This window comes from Solea solea, chromosome 12, assembly GCF_958295425.1.
Source record: "Solea solea chromosome 12, fSolSol10.1, whole genome shotgun sequence".
Classification (NCBI taxonomy): Eukaryota; Metazoa; Chordata; class Actinopteri; order Pleuronectiformes; family Soleidae; genus Solea; species Solea solea.
Genome location: NC_081145.1, coordinates 2,953,942 through 2,976,858, shown reverse-complemented (window position 1 = coordinate 2,976,858; position 22,917 = coordinate 2,953,942).

The window sequence follows — 22,917 nt, the reverse complement described above, 5'->3', positions numbered from 1 at the left end:
ACACACATAACTACCACTGTCAGATTATATAAATACACATATATATTTAATATTGTGACAGAAAGCATGAGGAGCCTTGTGTCATTTGTTACACATGTCTGACAGTGAAGTAAGCATTGACTGTAAGCTGTGGCGTCATGAGTAGAGCTCTCTGTAAAAGTCACCTAGCAGACATAAATAAAGATGCTATAGCAATCACAAATCAATCAGAGAGTGCATTAACAGTAAAAATGACCACAGCAGGAAAGGGTTGAAAGGACCAAAAAGAGAGAGAGAGAAAAATTTCAATTTCAAGAGCATTATTATTTTCATTAATCATAGCCCTGCCATCAACCTATCCTTATGCCTTAGTGAGAGATCTATTATACGCTCCATTTAGCCTCAGCCATATTACCTCATATGTTTTCCTGGCTGACCAAATAAGACTTAAGAGATAAAACAATTTACTGTTCATTATGAACCATGTCACTGGAATCAATCTATTAACCTGTGTTAACTGGGTTGGCTGGCAAGATCTCATGGACTACAGTGAATTAAGGAAATTGATATTTATGTTTAGTATGTTCAAAGTCATAAAACGCCTGGGCATTTAATTCCCCCCTCCCCCCCAACTCCGTGGACGGCTCTATTTTTCCAGTGGCCACGGCGCACTCCTCGCCTTTAAGCAGCCCCTGACCTGTGAAAGATTCTAACAAATTAGCTTCTATTGTGAAGCCAAAGGTGCCATCAATGAGGAGATGCTCCACTGCGCCTAAAGTATGATGGTAGAGCCAAGCAACAGAGCAGAGAACCTTGACATGATTGAATTAACCCTTTGTAGGAAACGTGCTGATAAGGATGGTGGTAGAAGGTGGGTTAAAGGGCCGTCTTGTTGCCCCATCTGACAAGTGCCATGCCTGAGTCTTACTTCCTACAACACGACTGAGCAGGGACCCTTTCATTTGCATGAGCTGGTAATCGCAGAATGACAAATGTGTTGTTGTTGTTTTTAATGCGTTATCATTAAAAAACTATTTGTTTGAAGTATGATAAAACTCAAAAGTACAGTGGTGGCAAAAGCATAATATTCATTAAAATAATAACCTTTTTAAACAAAAGTAGAATGTAGCCCATTTGGTATTTCTATATTTTATTTTATTCTGTTTAATGATAAAGTTTTTGTTGGTGCTGCCATAGCATATCATTTTTTTCCGGATGTTAAATCACTGGCAGCACTCAGAGTCAGTCCAACATCACTGTTGTTAGTTTAGACTGAGATTACCACCAAAATAAAGTCATTTTTTCCGTAATCTATGCCTCCAAATGTTCAGTTTATTGGTCAATCATTTCCTACACCCTTAAACTAGCAATGTCCCAATCATGTGCAAGGACACAGTAAAAAATCATGAATCATTCTGATTAATCTACAGTTATTTTTTTTCCCTAAAATAGGTGTATGTGATTAAAAAAAACACATGAGGAAGGTCTAAGAAACCTTAAACAATGGAAATACATGACAATATAAATCATTTTAACATTTATATAAATACTAATATTCACATTTCAAGCAGCTCCTGAAATAAGTCTGATGCGGTTTGGATTTCATTGTTCCATTATAAAGGACTTTCAAATAAGGACACTCACATTATCATATTTTAATCAGACCTCGACACCTGTGACGCTTTCCATCATGGAAGGAGAAGATGTGCTACCTTTGAATATGTGTTTGGATAGAAAATGAAGTTCATAGGTCACCGGCATGATCCTCTAACAGGAGGTGAAATCTGCTTATTTGTTTTTAAGTCAAGGCTGGTTTCATTTAGACTGAGAAAGGTCAGCTTGACATAAAAAGAGATCCAGCTTGTGAGTGGACCACTGTGCCTGCAGATGTCGAGCTATCAAAGAACCTATAATGATGTATAACTAGATATAAGGCCAAAATATACTCACTATGAAGAGTAATTAATATGAGGAGCAAAAGAAATATTAGAAAAACTATCTCAGTTTGAAGGTTTTTTCAAAAAATGTGTCTGATTATAAAAAAAATGCATTTGTTAATATGAAAACTCAACCAAAGGACATGTGTGATTGATTATGAAACTACTTAGGCTGAGAGACGGCTAACATTTTCATTTTAAATGGTGTGATTTATCTACATATGTATTATTATAAATAATATAAAATAAATATAATATTATCAATGCATCTTCTACTGCTTTATCCTCCACATCAGGGTCGCAGGGGGAGCTATGCCAATCTCAGGGAATAGGCGGGGTTCACCCTGGACAGACCATCGCAGGGCCCCATATAGTGACAAACAACCATTCAATCATTCACTCTCACACCTATGGTCAGTTTAGAGTGTCCAATTTACCTAATCCCCATATTGCATGGGTTTGGACTGTGGGAGGAAACCGGAGAACCCGGAGAACCCGGAGAAAACCCACGCACACACGGAGAGAACACGCAAACTCCATGCAGAAAGGCCCTTGTTTTCCGACCGCGACGCAAACCCACATTTTCTTGCTGCAAAGGCAGGAATGCGAACCACTACACCAACCCGATTTATTTATATTTATTTTATATTATATATAATAATAAATGGGTAAATAACACTATTTAAAAATCAAAATGTTAGCTGTCTCTCAACCTGAATGTCATACGGTTTACGCAAGGAAATGTATGTACCGTATACCTTTAGCGGCAACTATGCAAAGGGAAAAAAATAAATAAAGGGAAGAAAGGATGCTAACAGTGGTGCCTTCAGGGGACAAGAGTATAGAGAGGACAATGGGGTCAAATCAACTTGATTTGTATCTTATGTCCTGTGGGGAAGCAGAATGCACCTTTCAAATCCAAGTTCCCTGGCCTTTGTGTGCTCCTAAACAATAAGCTGGGATATAAATGAATGTTGGAATTGAATAAAACAGAGTAAGAGATTAGAATGAGTTCTATAAGTGGAATAATTACAGATCTATGATGTGGGATTGTTGGTCATCCTGTTTGTCTTTTAGGGTTCACTCGTCATGTCCTCCTTTACAACATCCATGAACGTTCTCTGTGGTCTTCCCCATTCCCTCCTGCCTGGCAGCTCCATCTTCAGCATCCTTTGTCCAATATAATCACTATCCCTCCTCTGCACGCGACTAAACCATCTCAACCTTGACTCTCTTACTTATATCCAAACCGTTCAGTCTGTCGTTTGAATATATTAATTTCTAATTCTGTCCATACTTGTCACTCCCAACACAAATCTCAGCATCTTCACTTCTGCCACCTCCAGCTCCTCCGCCCGTCCATAGCACATCTCACTACCGTCTTGTATACGTCCCCTTTCACTTTTGCTGCTCTCCTTCTGTCACACATCAGTCTTCACACACTCCGCCCTGCCTGCATTCTCTTCTTCACCTCTCTTGTGCACTGTTCCTTGTTTTGGATGGTTGAACCCAGGTACTTTAACTCATCCACTTTCTCTACCTCTGCTCCTTGCATCACTGTCATTCACACACAGGTATTCCGTCTTGCTCTTCTCTCCAGTGCAGCCCTCCACCTCTCCAGGCTCTCTTCCACTTGTACCCTACTCTCACTACAAATTACAATATCGTCTGCAAATAGCTGAGTCCATGGAGTTTCCTTCCAGACCTCATCTGACATAGTTCATCTAATGCAATAATAATATTAAAAAGTAACTTACAGTCACACTTATCCTCACAGTGTGAGCTTTGTATGCATTACATACACATGTACTGCAGAATGTGATAAATCGATTTGCAAACCTTTTTTTTATTTTTTTCTTATCATAGTTTTAAATTCAGTATTTCAAGCATGAATGACCTGATAAAAGCCCAATTTGCATATTGCTCTCCTCTTCTAAGCCATTGTTAAGAGACAAATAAGAAACCACATTACTAGAGGGTAAGATTGCAGTTTGGAGAGTAAAGTAAATCTATGCCAGGCTTAATCTCCTTGTAAGATTCATTCAATCATGCAGTGATTAGCGGATCCTCAGTTGAATGCTGACAGTCACACATCTTCATGCCTGCCCTTGACACAGGTTCAAATATCTATGGTAGTAAAATGACCTGTATTGGAATAAATAATTAAGGAGGTAAAGGGTGACGTCCATCTGCATGGTCAATATCCATCCATCCATTTTCTACCACTTTATCCTCCACAGGAGAGTCGCGGGGGGGTGCAGTGTGACCATCGGGTGACACAGGGTGTTAGGCGGGGTTCACCCCGGACAGTTTGCCAGTCCACTGCAGGGCCACAATGTAAAGTGTCCAATGTACCAATCCCCATATTGCATGTTTTTGGACTGTGGGAGGAAGACGGAGAACCCGGAGAAAACCCACGCACACACAGGGAGAACATTTATCCTCCACATCAATAACAGAATCATACATAGTCATGACCCAACACTTTTCATTGGACAGTATTCTGTTTGAACTTTTTCTTAAGCTTGTGTTTTTTGGTCCTTGTTTGTCGTTTTATTTTGTAGTATGTCCTTGTGTTTACCTTGTTTAGTGTCCCAATTGATTGTCTGTGCTACCCTTACGTGTTTTGCTTGTGTCTTATTAGTTTCACCTGTGGTTGATTATCCCTGTCTCCCTAGTGTCTTTAGTCTTTGGTCTCCACAGTGTCATTTTGTTTCAGTTCACCTGGTCCTATTACCTATTTGCTCCCTGTGTGTTATGGTATTTTTGTGTTTATGTGTTCCTGTATCTTCTTTGCCTTTTTGTTTTATTGATTTATCTCTTCAAATTGTATTCAACTCTTTGTTCAATTTGTCAATCTGACTTTATCATGTAAGGTTTACATACCGTGACTTTTTATTATTACTATTATTTTTTTTTTTTATAAAACAATGATTCAATATCATTTGCATTCTGAACTATGGTAGAAATAGAGATCTTCTTAAGAAAAAACATATTTGTTTATATGCAGATCGATGTGGACTGGAACGTGTGTTATGAAATAAATGTAATGTACAATTGAATTTATTAGATAATGATACAATGCTTTATTGCCTTTATTCCATGCAGTGACCATGTTGTGATTACATTTAGGGAAGACTGTGATCTTGGCTGAAACTTGAAAGCATGTATTTTTTGTAGTTGCCAATAACCTAATGGAAGTGTAATGAGCTGCTGAGATGTTGGTGTCTAAAGTGGGCATTCATGCTGTTATTGATGAGTGATGTGATCATGTTCATAATCTTCCACTGCAATCACATGGTATAAAAACAAACATGAGCAAAGCTGAGGTATTAGTGACTCAAGGTATTTTGTGGTCACCCATAATTTTTTTACTGCACTGCAAAAATATTGTGTTAGTCAGTGGACAACATAGTAAAAAATGTAAGTGAAGACAGAAAGTATTTAGCCCTAAACCTCCCTGTATCAACCAGTATTTATTACCCAACTGTGCATTTTCCTTCTGCATTTCAGCATCATTTTTATTTCCAGCTCTTGGTTCACCAGCACAAGTGTTATGGCATTGTTTTTGCAGCTGACTCTTTTTTAAAGGAAGAATTTTGTTCCACTAGGAACGGAAATTTGATTCTTTATATCTAAATGTGAATCACTCAATTTGAACCTGAATTGACTAATTTAAATAATTGCTTTTAAAATTAGAATCTGAAAAAAAAATGTGGTTTTGAATTATTGGTTTGAAAGAACATTGCAATACATTTGAAACTGTATTTCATTCGGTTGAAAAGTTCACCTCCTTAATTCATTCTCATAAACAGTTCAGTTTCACTCCTCTCAAATCAAATTAAATTCTTCAAATAAAATGTTTGTTTTAAAGTGTGTGACCTTTTCTGGGCAATGTGTGTGGTCCGCAATATGTTAGGAGAGCTACACACTTTATAATCAAATTTGATGTACACATTGGTATTTTCCCTCTATGCAATTTAAAAACACATCACTCCTGTCATTCATCTCCCTGCCAGCTTCTCTCTGTGCAGGGAGCTGAATTTTTCATCAGAATGAAATACAGTTTTAAATTTATTGCAATGCACTTTCAAACCAATGCATTCAAATTCAAATGTTTTAGTTTTTTTCTCAAATTTGACTTGAATTTCAAAAGCAATTATTCACAATGTTCAATTCAGGTTCAAATTAAGAAATTCACATTTAAACATAAATATTTAAATTTCAATTCCAAGTGGCACAGCATTCTTACCAGACCGTTTAATGTGAAAACTGAAAGTTAGCAACAAGAAAAGATGAGCATTTAGCTGATTGACAGCTATAATCATCTCCCTCAGGATTTATTGGACACAATATTAGTCAAAGAGGAAGCAAAAAAAGGAAATGTGGTGTTTAATTGTCAGTGTTGTGTTTTTAGCCACCACTTTGAAAAAGTTCAAATTCAAGATGTGTCAATAAAGATAACAAAAATAACAATTAAATAAATCTTAATTATGACCAAGATTGCATTGTGCACCACTGTGGTAACTTCCTCTTTAACAAATGCTCGATGGACACAGGTGTAACAATAACGCTGCTGGTCAGTGAACTGAACCCCAGAGGTAATTAAATGTCGAGGCTCTCTTCACACCCGTCTGACTCACATAAATAACAACCACAATTTATGTTTGTCTTTGCTTCCCTCTGCCATGAGGGTTCATCAGCTGTGTATTGATATGATTTGGCTTCCAATGAAAGCATCATTGCAAAAATGGAGGAAAATCAATAGGGGAAATATAACCTAGTTCAGATGAGGTTGTGAGGTTACTGTGGAAAGATCACAGTGCAACAAAACTGTACCTGCAGGTTCACATAATGTGCCGTTTGTGATGGTAAAAAAGGTAAAGAAAGAGAATTAAAGTTATTCCTGATGACGTAGTGTATAATTCATGTACTGTAAATGTTTTTATTATTATCATTATTATTTTACTCCATCAACATATTTCTTTATATATCTAGTACATTTTTGGTGCAGTACATTATCCTGCTGCTGCTTCTAAATCGCTACTCAGTTCCTTTTCACTTCAACTGGTCAATCCATGACTGACTTTCTATTTTTGCTCGGGTTTATTCAAAAGAAAATTACTAGGGCAGTAACCAATGCTGGACTCACCTATTTGTGTGTTTAATTGGCCATGTTGTCGGTGGAGTTAATTGGTTCTCTGAGTCCAGGTAGTTACTAAATGTTTGGCAGCATTAGAACCTCAGCACTTTTCCATTAATGGTGCGTGAAATGAAATGTTTGATACTGCAAATAAAATCAGTGATATTCAAGGATGTTATGGTTGGTAATGTGTTGAAACTGCCATTTAATGGGTCCTAGAAGATTGGGGTAGTGTCAGCCGGAACCGCCTGGGCCCTCTCCTGACATTGCTAGTTGCCTCTCCATTCCCTTAACGACTGTCTACACTGATTACACAGACCCCCCAAAAGCTTAAAGCTGGGGAAACAGTCTCTATTAGTAGTCCAATTAGAGTCATTAGCATATTCCACTTCATTTTGATGCAATGATTATCCTGCACAAAATATAAACTGTATATGGAGGAAAATTAGAGATAAAAATTAACAGGTCTGATGAGGACATTAGGACAAAAATTCAGTACACTAAGGTGACACGTACTGTAATAAAAACTGTAACTGAAAAGGTACGGAAAGCAACCTGTAAATGTTGTGCTGATGGAGAAATGGTACTTCTAAAAGACCACAAGTAAAAAAAATTACATTTTACATTTTTTAAATATTAAATAAAAGTCTCTCCATCACAGCACACAAAGGTCTTTCATTTCAGTTTGTCACTGCTGCCCTTTTAAAGATAAGTGTATATCAATTAAATGAACAAAGGGAACAACATATTCACAATATGCTCTCTCACTGTACATGGGGTTTGAATATTATGTGAATTACCATTGGCTGGCAAAGGTTTCACACATTAGCAGTGGAAATACGGTTTGATTAAAACTGAAAGTGATCACTTGGTCTCTATTAGCACTTCAGTAACACTAAATCTTGAAGGAGCTGCAAAAAATCAGCTGAGGTCACTGTTCTACTGCACGGAGAAAAAGAGATTGTGCTGCACAAAAACACATCACCCTATTATTTTGTAGGGACATTTCATAAAGCATAACATCCATACATTTGGCTGTGGTATGGAAAGCAATACAAAGCATATATTTGAAAAAACAGTCCATGTCCATACGAGGTTACTAATGTATACATATGCCTACAGAGCAAATTCATACTGTTCTGTTGAGGTGATGAAAGACGTCTTTGAGAGTCAAGTAAAATACTACATTCACCACAATTAAAGTTGAGGGAGACCCAATATTTTATGGAACTTTCACATTTTATAGCATAAAGTGTCAGAGGATGGAATTTTCTTTTCACTGCAATTTCAGTGCAGGGTGAACTAAGTTAGTGTCATCAATCAGTGGCATATTGATTCCTCCTCACAAATCACGAGCAATCACAGCAATATAATCTGACTGTTAATTGCCACAGCTACAGGAACTGAGTCATTTTAAAGGTGTGAGTAATTCTGACTCTCGTGACGACTGTGACAGTGATAAATGATGGAAACAAGGCAGGGTTGTTTGTAAGAGAGAAGGGTGACAGACAGGTTTTAATGAGCACAGCGGTGTCATATCAGGTGAGAATGCAAATTAGGTCTCAATCTATTTTTTGCAAAGGTTACGTCCCCGTTTCATAAGAACATACATCCAGACAGCCCTTTGTAATGTAATTGATTTCCTATTCTTGTGCCACTAAATGGACACTTTGAAGTGGGAAATCAGCCTCTTCCAGCTTAAATAAATGTCATTTTGTTTTGCATCAAAACACAAAAATGTTTGATTTTAAGTAGCTTATTGATGATTTATTCAAAGAACCTTGGTTTACTTAACGATTCATAGTTAAATTCCCTGCCAATGATACAATGCATGCAACTCCCCTCCCCACAATAAATTAATATAATTAATATCCACAGAGCTCAATCTTGTGTTCAACTGCACCTTCTAACGTAAGAGATTATTTTTAAAAGTGGCTCATGTGATAAATGAATCAGCTAAATAAAATCAATAACACATCACCATGTATTGCTTTTAAAACAGATGTTTTTTTTTTATCCTTTTGTTTTCCAACAGTTTTGACATATCTGGAACATTGTGTTTTTGTGTATTAGTAGGTGAAATGTTTACATACTGATATCTCTTGAGGGAAAAGACCTCTTACTTATGAACTTAAAAATGCAGGCTGGAACACGAGTCTGCTCTCTGCGATAAATATTCAGTTGCCGATGACTGGACGAGATAACCAACGTGTCTTCAGAGGTTATCAGGCAGGCTGCCACATTTGGATATATTTTATCAGAGTTTATCTGTTATCTATTTAGCTAGCGGCTACTGCAAAACATCACGACAGGGGAGATTATGAATCAAAATGAGATTGTAATTTGTAATATATATATATATATATATATGATATATTGCATCATATGTATGATGCTATGTCTTCTGCTTTTAAATGTTAATAGAGCATTTTGTAAATGGCTTTTAAGTAGTAATCAGTGTTCATCTCAACCTTTAGATTATTTTGTACTAAACAAATGTCAATTATGCTTTAGTGGAAAGCATCATCACTGTCAATATATTGCATTAAACAGCAATAAAATACATATACAAGGAACAAAAGGTTGAAAGCTGAAGAAGATTAACAACGTCATATTTACTGAATGCAGTTTATGCGGCCCTGCAGATTTATCTTGAAGAAAAATCACAATGGATCTGTTTTCTAGTCAATGAAGTGGATACTAATTCTATTTTCTATCAGCTAAAATTTGTGATAGAGTCAAACCGTAATTAATAAAACAGCCAACAGGCAGTACCTCAGATTTATTCCATACCTTTTTGCCAAATAGGCCTTTGAAGGTGGGACCTCCTTTGAAGGAGGCTTTTAGATTAATCATATTATCTGCAGGTTCTGAAACAAGAATGGTTCTTGACCTCGTCTTCTATACGAATCCATTATCTTAAACTATCACAGTAATCCTGGCTTTGGGAGGGGAGAGAAGGAAGCAAGAATCAAGCCTAATAGATAGCAAATAAGATTAATCTATGATCTAAGTGCCGATTACACTTGGACCTGCCCTTGAACACTCAGGTGTAACCTTGAAATCTGCATCTACTCTCAGCCAGCAATTGGATTGAAAGTCCCTTGAGGGTCTTGGGTGTTGGGGGGGAGCTTTGTCAAGACCTTACCCCCAAGAGATCAGAGGCCAAGCAGCTTAACCCATACAAAACCAAAGGTGTTAAATATCATAGGTAATGGCTGCTTATAACGAAACCATGGAAACCATTAGTATACGCCCCCTTGATATTACAGAGAGGTATGTACACATTTATACATATACACACATATATACATATATATATATATATATATATACACACACATATAAATATATATGTATCTATATACATATATATGTATATACACACACATATATACATATGTGTGTGTATATATATATGCATATACATAAAAAAGTGGCAAACAAAAATGATAAAGCTATATGTTAATATTACGTGATTAGCATATTTTAAAACTGGATTGTAAGAATGAAACTATTTTAAGGAACAATTTGCAGCATTAATTATACTTTAACACTCTGCCTGGTAGAAGCATGTAGACATTTGCTTCTGCTCTGAATAATTGTTTTGTGATGGACTTTACATGTTTAACAATGGAGATCAATATATAAGACTTTCACTCAAGGTTCAGATCGGCAACACTAACCAACTGTAGACAAACACAGACTTGTGAATCGATGCTCCCCTCAGTTTGACTCTGAAGCTGACTATTTGATTAATCTGCCGGGGCAGCTGGGGAAGAGAGAGCAGACATACAATAGCTGATAGTTTCATGCCATTAGGATGGCTCGAGTAATGAAATTTCATTTAATTTGTCAGGAAGAGAGTGCTAATGTTAAAAAGCTTTTGGGTAATAAAAAAAAAAGGCTTGAGAGATGTGAAGGAAAGCCTTAAGTAATTACTCTGTGTATCTTGGGTCCTCATGATGGAATATTTACATTACTGTCATGGAGGTCCTAAGAGTAATTAAATTAGTGAGGTGGGTAAGCTCTTTATTCCCACGTTTTTCTGGCCTATTCTGAAAGAAAAGACTAATATGTGGACAAAGCCACTTTTCCTCATGATGGAATTACTTTGCAGTCAAGCAACAGTGTGCATGCTTAGTGAATGACAGTTATTTTATAGCGTATTAATTGTATGTCACCTTTACCCTGTTGAACCTGAGTGTGAGCAGTGTTCCAAACCTTTGACAGTGCACAAAAGGTTTTAGCACACCTAGCATGGCCTTTCCTGAGCATGTGACAAATGTGTAGTGTAGTATCATTTCCATCTGTTTTATTGTGTTTCTGTGTCAGCACATCACACTCATCTGTTAAACCGTAAAAAAAATCTCGGGTTATAGGAAATAAAATGGTCGTCACTGCGTGTGTGGTGGCAAGTTGCGGCTGAAGAAGTTAAGAAAATAGATTGTAAGATGAAATAATGAATGAAATGTATTATAGCTGGAACAAGGTTAAGCGTAATGCTATTCCAGTTTACATTCCAAGGGCACAGGCTCATGATGGTGTTAAAAAGGTCTTCAGAACAAAATAATCATAAATCCCACAAGCTGTGTGTAGCGTCTGACATCTCTATCAAGGTATATCAGCATCCATTCTCACTCTATTCGAGTATTACCAAGACAGATGTGTGAATGGGCCTGGAAATGTATCTGACCACTGGCTTACTCTAATGAATAACTTCCACTTTAGGTCTTGCAATGTAAGCAGAAAATCCACCTTGTAGACGCTGGAGCCACATCATGAATTTAACTCGACAGCCGACATGATATAAAGGCGACAACACTTGTATGACTTCCATTTTCTTTGCTTTCTATTGATTTTCAGTTAATAACACAGGGAAATACTAAATGTCCGGCTGAGTACCTAATAAATCCTGTCTGAGCTTTTTTTATTGAGGCGAATTTAATAAAAGCAGTGGGCTAGGCTTGGGGATTTGTCTCTGAGAGAGCAGACAAAAAAATGGGACAAGTGGGCTAGGGTAGAGCCAAATGCTAAATACTCAACTGTGATAACCATCGAGATTTATCCATTGATTTTATGGCATGGTTATGGCTCTTCAATTACATTTGTGGAAGACATATTTGCTATTGAAAGATTTTTTTTTTTTTTGTTTTTCTTAAATGAGCCAATCAAACATACTTCTATTGTTTGATGACACTAAACATGTATTTCTGGTAATTTCCTTGAGGCCTTGAGTTATAGTGGATACATTCTTAACAATAAGCAACTAATGACATGACTGCATATGATGAAGAACATCTCCCCTCAGGGTGAAACATGTCAACCGATGCTCAATTTGTCCTTCACAAACATCAAAACACTTCATTAACCCTCAATATCTGACTAAACTAAAGAGAAAATGTCCATTTCATTTATATCACGTTAAGAGGGCTGTGCCACTTTGTCTCTATTCCCCCTAAGGTGAGAGGAAATAGTCAACCAAACACAGGTTGTATGAAGGTAAAACATCATCTATTAAGGCCGACGTTAGTTGAGCCAAATACTTCTGTGGAGGCTTATGTGCCTTTGAGGAATAATTGCGAGCACAGCTTAAGAACGCAGCATAGAGCAAAAATAGCATGTCAAGTCGAGGTTGATAAAATTTTGCGGTTTCACATTTAGGTTCGTTAGTAGTGATTACGTCAATGTCCATGAATCCTTGTCATTTAATGTCTCTCCATTACATTTATGAATGCAATAACCGCCAGTGTACGCCATCTCATTATCTAATCTGAACCACAGATTTTTAAAGCAGATTAAAGAGTGAAATAAGCTAATACAGCTAAGTAGATCTTAAATCTTTATTGGGTGTAATTATTTAAAGTTTGGGGGATGTGGGGGTGTTGAGGGTGGATGTGAAAGGATGTAGGCTCTGCAAAGAATCACTATTTCCATATAAATGTAAATGCACATTCTGATAATGACAGCTAGAAAACCATTCCGTTGTGTTTACAAGTTTACATCGACACATTGTGTCACTGTTGTCACACCTCAGTCGCTGTTTCTATGTGACTGTACATACAGTAACAAGTGATGTACATACACATAAGATGCTTTGTTAGCAGCTGTTAATTAAAACTCATCAACTGTGCTCAGTAATCACACTGCAAAAATAGACTTTCAAAAAAATAAATAAACCTTATCCAGAGGAACAATATTTTATTGTTCTTATTTTAAGAGTAAGAACAACTACACAGCTTCTGTCAAGTCTGCTCTCCTATCTGAAGAGACACATTTGTTTGTGCCTTTAACAGTCTTAAGGGAATAAGCCTATATTCATTCATATTTCTGTAAAAATATTGAGGAGGGAAATGTGGATAAAAGGGTCTGGTCAGGATTTATTATCATATTACACCTGTTACACCTGTAATGAACAATGTTACAGTATAATTCATTCCTCCACACACCAGGGGCCTCATCTATGAAACAATCCATTGTAAAATGTAACGTATGCATAAACGGTAGAATGTGCTTCTGCACAAGAATATTCCGATTTCATCTGTGCAATGCACTCCTGTTTGAAATTCTTCTCCTTTGTTTTAATAAATTCACACCTGCAGTGGATGTTGTGGGTATGTACTCATCTCACTATCATCACAGAATCTTCACAGAATCATGGTCGATGCTAAATATCTCATGAATATGCAGACCAACTCAATGCGCCTGTTTTGGACCAAGAAAGACCACACGCTCTTCTCACCAGCCACAGTGAGCAGTATTTATAGCTCTTGTCACAAACAAGAACATTTACACAAGGTGAATTCAAATACCTTGTGTAAATTCATTTCATTATACATATTTTATGACATGAATAGCATTATGATACTTTTGGGTCTCTTGTTTATGCTGCAGCTGGTCTAAAAAAAAAGCTAACAATAATAATAATAATTATTATTATTGTTGTTATTATTGTTGTTATTATTATTATTCTAATTCTAATCTGCCATTACTGAAGGCTTCTATGTGTATGACTGTTATGAATTTCTCATAAGAAGAACATAAGCAGTTCCACTGTTCTTTTCCAGCTACAGTGCCAGAGTTCTCATCGTGTACTACGGCTCTTTGATTTCCTTAACGGCCTTTTGTTTGCATGAGAAAAAGCCACCTAGGGTCAAGCCATAAAAGGGCAACCCACACAGTGGCTACATTTTCTCACAATTGAAAAGTAGAGCAAGAGATTAACAATTGATTGAGGGGAAGAGGGAAACCAGGTACACCGACATGATAACCTGCACAGGTCAAGCATCAACATCACTGATGATATGAGTATGTGTAATTCCAATTTCATGCCAAGTGTAAAAGAATGAGCATGTCGTGTCCAGACTAAGTACTTCTGGCTAAAACAATTAGAAATCAACACAAATGTTTAAATATATGTGCTCTTTGACTTCTTCTCTCAATACGTCTCATGCTGAGTGATAACATTGTCTACACCAGTGGTTCTCAGCCTCCTAGAGGGAATAAAGAAACCCTGGATGCAGTACTTTGTTCCTGCTAATAAGACAATGAAAAGACATAAACATGTCTTTTCATTGACATATGACATGTTCATGATTAGTTATAAACATCAAGCACATATGACTTTTACAACAATGCTATCATATATGAAGCCCTCATCTGAACACACACAAACATTACTATACTGTGCGAGAAATAGTGACATAGCGTTTAAATACTGAGATCCAGGAATACTGGCATTAAAAGTTATCTTTGAAATAATAATCTTACAAATGTGAACTTCATGGACAAGCATGAAGTCTTCCCTCAGTGGTGAGGATCCAAAAAACACAATTACAGTTTTAAATATAACCATGTTTTAACTATTAAACATATTAAACATACAACAAAAATGTATATCACCAACATTAGCTGTCAGAACTGTGTGCAAACATTTTCACATGAAAAGTTAACTAAGTTAAGACTCCAACATTTACTGAGGTAAATTAGAAAATTAGAAAATCATGTCAGTGGTTACAGTCGTTTGCACAGGACATTGCATTCAATATGGGGAGCGTGTCAGCTCCCTTTTTAATAAGGCGAGCAGGCGGCACAACTGTTTCCGGTGTTTTTGAGCTCGTAGTACAGGACCTTCTCCATCTACTAAGCTGCTATTATTCTGTCAAGAGTTGCTGTGTTTTCCCGACGAAAAGGAAGTTGTTTCATTTCCACCTTTTGTCTACGTCTGAATGTGAGCGACGCTCTTTCAGCAATATTCACTTGTTTCAACTCCCTCTCCATCTGAAGTAAAATATACAACCCTTTGTTGCCCTATAACTCGTGTTGCTCCCAGAAAAATAGGACTTTCCTCAATTGGTGTAAGTCCACAGACCAGATTTCAGCAGCTTCATCAAATATGTCTTCCAGAGAGACGAGCTGCAGAGTGATTATAATATAGTGATATATAAGACACGACAACAGACAATACCTGTGCCTGCATTATTGAATTTTAATTAATATTTGTACAGCATTTGTCAACCGTAGCATTTGTGTTATCTCAGGACCATGACAAGGTTTCAACGTTACAAGCCTATATTTGTTGTTTGAATGTTCCTGAAGCTAACAGGCCTTACCACACAAAACAAGCCACTGATCAAATATTTCATTTTTTTTTTATGAAGTCCTTGGCATCTACAACAACACAACATTTTCCTTGAAATGTTTAATCTCCTAATTGTTGGCTGCTATGTGTGAATGTGCTCTTCTATGGCAGGTAAGGAATTTATTGGCATCCCTTTATAAGCGGACAGCAGAGAAAGAAGAGCAAATTGCTCTGGTTTTCTGAGGATGTTACGACCTCCTCCTAGATTATGCCCTCTGACACGTTTGTCATCCCTGTGCACTGATGTGCTCGATAGAGTGCTCTGATATCATTAGCTTCATTGCCCCTAATGTGTCTGCTCCCCTCGGCAGCGGGACGGGTCATATATTGTGCACATCAATGAAAAAAAAGCCAGAGATTAGTGGATAAATGCTCTCAGTGTGGGAGAAAAAATGTTTTCATCTGGAATTAAAAGAGTTGAGAGTAAACCAAGACACCATTTGCTTAGCCAAGATGACAGGTTTGATGATAAAATACAGGTTTGATGATAAAATACTAAAGTGCTATAGTATGAAGTAGCCTGCAGTTTTTATAGCAGGTTATACACGAGCAGATGTGTAGGCTCATAGCTCTCCTAAAGGATTAACAGCAGTGCTGAAAAGGAAAATGTCTTTTGGAGAGGCCATCCAGGTCAGGCAGCAACAATAACATGAGTGGTGGGATGTGAAGGACACCCATGACTTTTAGATTGTGAACCTCTGGAGCATGGAATACTCGTTCAGTATCAGAGAGACTCACAGAGCAAGATGCAGCATTACACCAATAATTTTACTGGCACAGAGCTGCTGGGAGGAAAGGCAGAGGGTTGGAAGACTCCCCAGCAGAGAGAGCAGACGTCTTATTGTTGTGTGGTGAGCACACATAATCTCACACTGGACGGTTGTTTAGAGAAAAGTAACACGTGGCATGTGCTTTCGTTGACAAGCCAATGATACCGGTGAACTGAAACAGGACTTCTTATGAACAAACAGCACAGTCGCCTAATATGATTATCCTTTTTTTTTTTTCTCTCAGGATATTAGAAATGAAAATGAATGGTGACGCATAACTGCTTAGGCTTTGAAAGAGGTGCCATTTACCCGTTATTGTAAGTTAATTATTAAAATAATCTTGGAGACATTATTTGAAGATTGAAATCATACATTGTGTCATTTAAGTCGAATAGCTTCTAGCTTTCCATCTGTATCCTCTTCCATCTGCTGAAATCAGCAACGGCATCCATCTCAGAATTGTCTCATGATCTGGGGCTGGTATGGATCTGGTGTTAGCTAATGATTTATTTTTTATCATTATTATTATCATTATTATTATTTGAGTCAGACCATTGCACTGACCAGACAACAGTAATAGCTGGGTAGCACAGAAAGAAAAAAAAACAACAAGATTATTAATGACAATGACAATGCTGGTTAGCACTGATTTCTTGTATACAGCCATGTTGTCCAGCAAGTCAAGTGACAACTCACACTTACAGCTTATTAAGACTCTAACAACAGCTCTGTGTTTGTTAACAAAACGTAGAAGAAGAAAAAAAGACATTTCTTCTGTCTTTCCTCTTGTTCATGTCTGTATGAGGCGTGTTACGACAAGATGTATGTGTTCCGATCAAAAACGAGGGAAGGGATGTATTTTTTTCTCTCTCCGGCGTAGGTTGGATGTCAGAGATAATAGAAAAGATTGGTGAATAGGTCTGAATTTTGAGGCATACATGTGTTAATCCTGCTCTAGATTGCTGTGCTGAGACTGCTTGTATTTACATATGCAGAGGATCCCGCTGTTTTGAGCACACCATTGACAAGACAGAGCAATTAATCATCCCCAAATCCTCCCGCCGTGCAACAGACGACCCTTGCAGAACATGCTGCCACGGAGAGTGTGCAGGTGTGAATCAAGCTGTAAGAAAGAAAATTCAGTCCGTCTCTTCCTCAGTCTTCCTTGTTTGTTATGAGTGTCTGTATATTCAATTGAAATAATACTCGTTTTCCTCCTGCCCCATGAAGTGACTGCACAAAATCTTCTATTGTTAAATTAGTTCAGATTACTCTGAAACTTGCTGCAGGATACACTATATATTGACTTTGCTACAAGATACTAACATAAAATCTGACCTGCCAGAAAAACAATGTATTTGGCAAATGTAGTAGCCAGTAGTTAGGTCTTTAACTTCTGTAGTGATATTTTTTTATTTATGTCTTTGGATAATTTGATCCTAATCTTTGTGTTAGCTGTCATTAAGGCTGTAACAATCAGATAGTTACTAAATCTGGAAGATAATCAAGAAATTAGCCAACAGTGAAAAGTGTGTTATTTGCAGCCTAGAATGTTTTACAATGCACACTGATACATGTATCACGACACATCTTGCTTTAAAAAGACATAAAATATATTATAATAGTAAAAAGCATTAATAGCTAATAGATCAGCACTAGCAGACAGTTCCTTCAACACATCCCATGTGAGACATGTAGCACAGTTATCGTCTGGTCACAGGAATCCATGGTCCCCACAAACTCCTAACATACATGCTACATGCATGCTAGCCGGTTAGCTGGTTTGTCTTTCTTCAGGTATTTGCCAGCTTTTTCAGTCTGTTGCATAAAGTGGAGTTCATCAATTAATCTCTTTGTCTACAAATTTTAAATTTGTTTAAAAAACAAAAACAAAAAAAAACACTGTTCCTGAGCAAAACTATCCTTTTATTGGTGTTTGTGCTCAAAACAGCTAAGCATTGGAGATTTGGAAATCAAAAAGGCACCTTACAATCAGGACTTAGAGTAGCCGTTCAATGTCTATCCATTTGATATGAGAGGTACTGTTTAAATCCCAGTTACATTGAAATGGGGCTGGGCTTCCAACTCCCCTGGTGCAAGGAAAGATTGTTGAATTTTGCAGAAAATCATCTGTTTATTGTGAACAACAGGGAATAGGATCATGCTGGAGTAAGCTCTCCAGAACACTTGTACAGTATTGCTTTCTGGTTCTTTTGCCTACAATCCTTCTGGCGTGCCACTGTTGGTGATAGCACATCCACAGCCTTTTGGCCAGATTGACTTGTTGATACCATATAAATTGTCTTTACTTTTTGATTGTAAAACTGAATTGTGGTGTGTTTAAAATTGCATTGTTAACAAGCTGGCCTTTTGTAATCACAGGATAGTTTTTGGTTTTTTTAGACTGGTAGCCAGGCCACACAGTTTAAAATGTTAGAAAAATGACACAGATTTTTTAGGTGCTGCCCCTACAGCCAAGGGCAATTTGAGGTAGAGAAAATAACACTATCGGCCGTATAAACATCTGCTCCCTGGGTATTTGATTTACCAGGCAGATGTTAGATCCCAGCTGCTATCACACCATCATTTGTCTGTTTGTGGAGAGAGCTCTCATTTGGCTGTTCTGCTGATGGTTACATCTTCCTTTAGTGACTCTGTTTCTCCCAACCCGAATGACCTCAGTGCCACGACTGTTAAATTCCTGTATATTAAATACTAACATAATATACTTTATGTACTCAATCTATATTTTACAGTGATTTAGGAGGATCGAGCTATATAAACAGCTTTAATATGTAAAAAAAATCATCATCATTTTTACAACCAAGTATATTTTACAACAGTACCACTCAAAAATGTCACAAATTATATTATGTTCAAATATATTTATACTGGCACATTTTAATCTGTAGCTCATAACCTTTAAATACAATGACCATTAGATTCAAACCATTGTCAAATTAGTTCACACAGTGATTATTAAGTCTTTGAGCTCTTTCCATAGTTAGCACACATAGCTGCCACAGTTTTTAGTTCTTGTCTCACCCAGCATCATCCCTGTGTTACAAACAGACAGAGACAAGAGTTGCCTCCAATGGAAAGTAGACGCTCAATAACAGCAATCTGGTACCTTGTGTGTGTCTAAATCAGGTAGCTTTGATGAGGTTTCCACTGGCAGTTCACTTAGTGGTTAAAGCATGGTACTTTGGTATGATCGACATCCCAGGTTAGACTTTTACACACGATAAAACACACATTTATGTGATTGTCTGTAACTTACTGTCTAGCTCTGTATTTTTTTTAGCCTTAAACCGAACCTCACTCCTTCTGTGGGCCTTAACTAGGCATGGGCCGGTTACCGGTTTCAAGGTTTACCACGGTATGAAAAAGTCACGGTTTCAAAACCACTAAAATTTTCCATCATACCGTTACGCGGTATGAGCGTATTATTTGTTTTTTTGGTTTTTTTTAACGTGACGTGACGTCTCGTCAGAGAGAAAGTAGAGGTCCCTCACGCCGTGTGCAGCTGACCCATACTGATGCACTATGGGTCATATTTAGCTGTTGTCCAAACAGCAGTGCAACTTGGTGACTTTGTTGCTATATTTAAAGAAAAGTAAGCTTACCATCACTGAAGACAATCTTTGGCAAATAAAGAAATGATGTTCAATGCTGAACATTGCAGTTGTGCTAAAATTTACTATGTAGCCCATGATATAGGACATTCTGATACACAGCGTTTTTAAGAGGTCATTATAAGTCTCTTTATTGTGTGGACATAAAAACAAAATCAGCATCAGTCAGGTCCTAAATTTAAACAAAGTTCAAGATAAGGCTATTTTTATGTTTCTGTGTGCAATTGACTTGTTGTAAAAAAAAAAAAGACTAAGCTCTGTGGTCTTAGTGAAATCAAAAGAAGCAGTGTTACTTTTAATGGTTTAATGATTTATGAGTGACCTTGTCCCACTCTTGATAACACTGGAGTCACAATGATACTCCCACAGAAATCTAAATCAGCAAGCACTGAATTTTACTGGCAAGCATTGACTTTGTCACATTGAGAGCTCAATAAAGGTTGTGCCATCTTCTCTGCAAACACACTGCACTCAGACTCACACATAAAGTGAACACATGTGATGACACACATTCCTCTGCCACTAAACTCTTTTATCCTACCAGATGTGGAATATCATGTATATCTGCAAACTGCAAAACACATAGAGTCAATCGATTCAGTCTGATATGAATTAAAAGGTAACATCACTGCAGCAGTCAGAATAGAAGAAGTTAAAGTGCTGAATTTAATTTGTCAACAGAATAATTACTAATGTATAATGATGTACGATTGTAGCCTCATGCTGACCAGTTCAGGTGCAGGTAATGTCCTTATTCGTTACATGTGAAAGAGCAGACGGTCTATACAAAATTATGAATCAAAGGAGACTCCCATGTAACAGAAGTGGCATTATCTGCTGGGAGAGATGCATGTAAGAGTCTCACAGGTCCGGATTGACCGCAGCTCTCCTCTCTTTTTTTTGAAGGCTTTAAATTCTCCCCTCCCAAGTTCAGAGTCGATTTGTTATCAAATCAAGCGTCGAGCGTCTGATTCATGGCTATTCTCCACTTCAGCTGATTTATATGCAGAATGTAAAACAGATGCCTTGTGCGATACATATTTATGTGAGCCCTGCTCTCACAAGATTTATTATAGGGTCTTTCATCGGGGTGTGCATGAGCTGTGCTATGATGACTTGTATTTCCTCTCAGCTGCCAATGCCAAACTCATTAAAAAGAGGTGTGACTATTAATATACATTGTAATACTGACAGGCCCTAATTTATAACCCAAGTACATGTTTGGGGTTTCTTCTTCCCTTCCCTCTCATTGTTGGGGTGGGGGTAGTGATCTCTGTGTATCTTCACTGTTAATGTATGTACATCCTCATGTGAGCACATGCATGTGCTCGTATGGCTCAAGCATGTGTGGATGCCTATATGGTGCATGTGCTATAGAAATGCAGACATCACATTTCAAATACCTTTCTTCTTCTCTTATTATATCTCATATTGATTTATAGGGTGTCATCCCTTGACCCTTATATACTCTGCCCCAGGCAATATAAAGACTAAACCAAACCATGTGAAGTCCCAGCTCACTGTCAGTGCCTCCTGGCCTATATTATGTTTAAGTATATAGACTTGTGTGAATAGATTTTTGAAATCCTACCAATTGACCAATGTCTGCGTTTGTTTGTTTCATCCTAAAAACTTCTCTTAAATGGTGTTCAAATTTAGTCATCATAGACGGATAAAGCTTTCAAATTTAGCTTTTATATCAAACATTAAACGAATCACAAGAATCACAGTTCAGATTATATCATGGATTTTAAGTCACAAAAGTGGGGGGCATATGTGTAACAGTTGTATTAAGACTTGGTGTAAAAAATAGTCATAATATTTTTTTTTCTTTAAATATGTTATGCCTTAGTTAGTTATTCATACTACCAGTAGCATGAATTGCATTAAAATGTATACTCATATCAATTTGAATCATAATTTAACAATGATGGTGACAATACTACTAATAATAATCACACCCTCACAACTGGATCTGAATCCTGCAGCCCTGGAGTCACAGGTACCTTGTAATGCGAGAGGAAAGAGAGGAAAAGCACAAACTAGGGTAATTTCATAATGACATAATGTGATACAAAGAGAGTGAGAGAAGGGATAGTGCATTACGGGAGTTCCTCCAGCAGTTTAGGCCTCCAGCAGCATAACTAAGGAATAGTTCATGTTCCCCTGAGCCAGCACTCACTATAAGCTTTATCAAAAATGAAGGTTTTAAGTCTAACTTTAAATACTGAGAGGGTGTCCGCCTCCTGGGATAGTAAGGTACAATCAACTCTTTAAGGTATGATAGAGCCTGATTAGTAATGGTAATAATCCATGATAGTAAAAAAAAATCCAAGGTTCCTTACAGTGGAACTGAAGCCATGGTAATGCCATCCAAAGTGACTATGATCATTTTCCTCTTAGACATCAGGATCGAGTACACTAACCTCAGTTTTGTCTGGGTTTAAAAATAAAAAAAAATGTTACAGGTCATCCAGATCACTCCTGGAATTTAACAACCTGATTTGTTGAATCTGGCCTGTGGAAAGGCAGCTACCCATTTCTAGCGATACACCTGACACTACGACATGCGCTCACACCCACCAGTGCAACAGCTGGAAATGGATCCTGCCGGCAATTGTGTCTTGCTTTCATTCATTTAATCGTGTGATTTATTGTGATTGTTATTGTACATGGGCCGGATAGTTCTCCTGCCCGAGTGGTATGTACCAATTGAGCTAATTGGTGGGTTGGCTTTATTTAAGGTGTGGGCGACTAGAGTGCACTGTGGATGTGGCAGCTTGCCATGGGGCAGGGACACATCGCCTTGTAG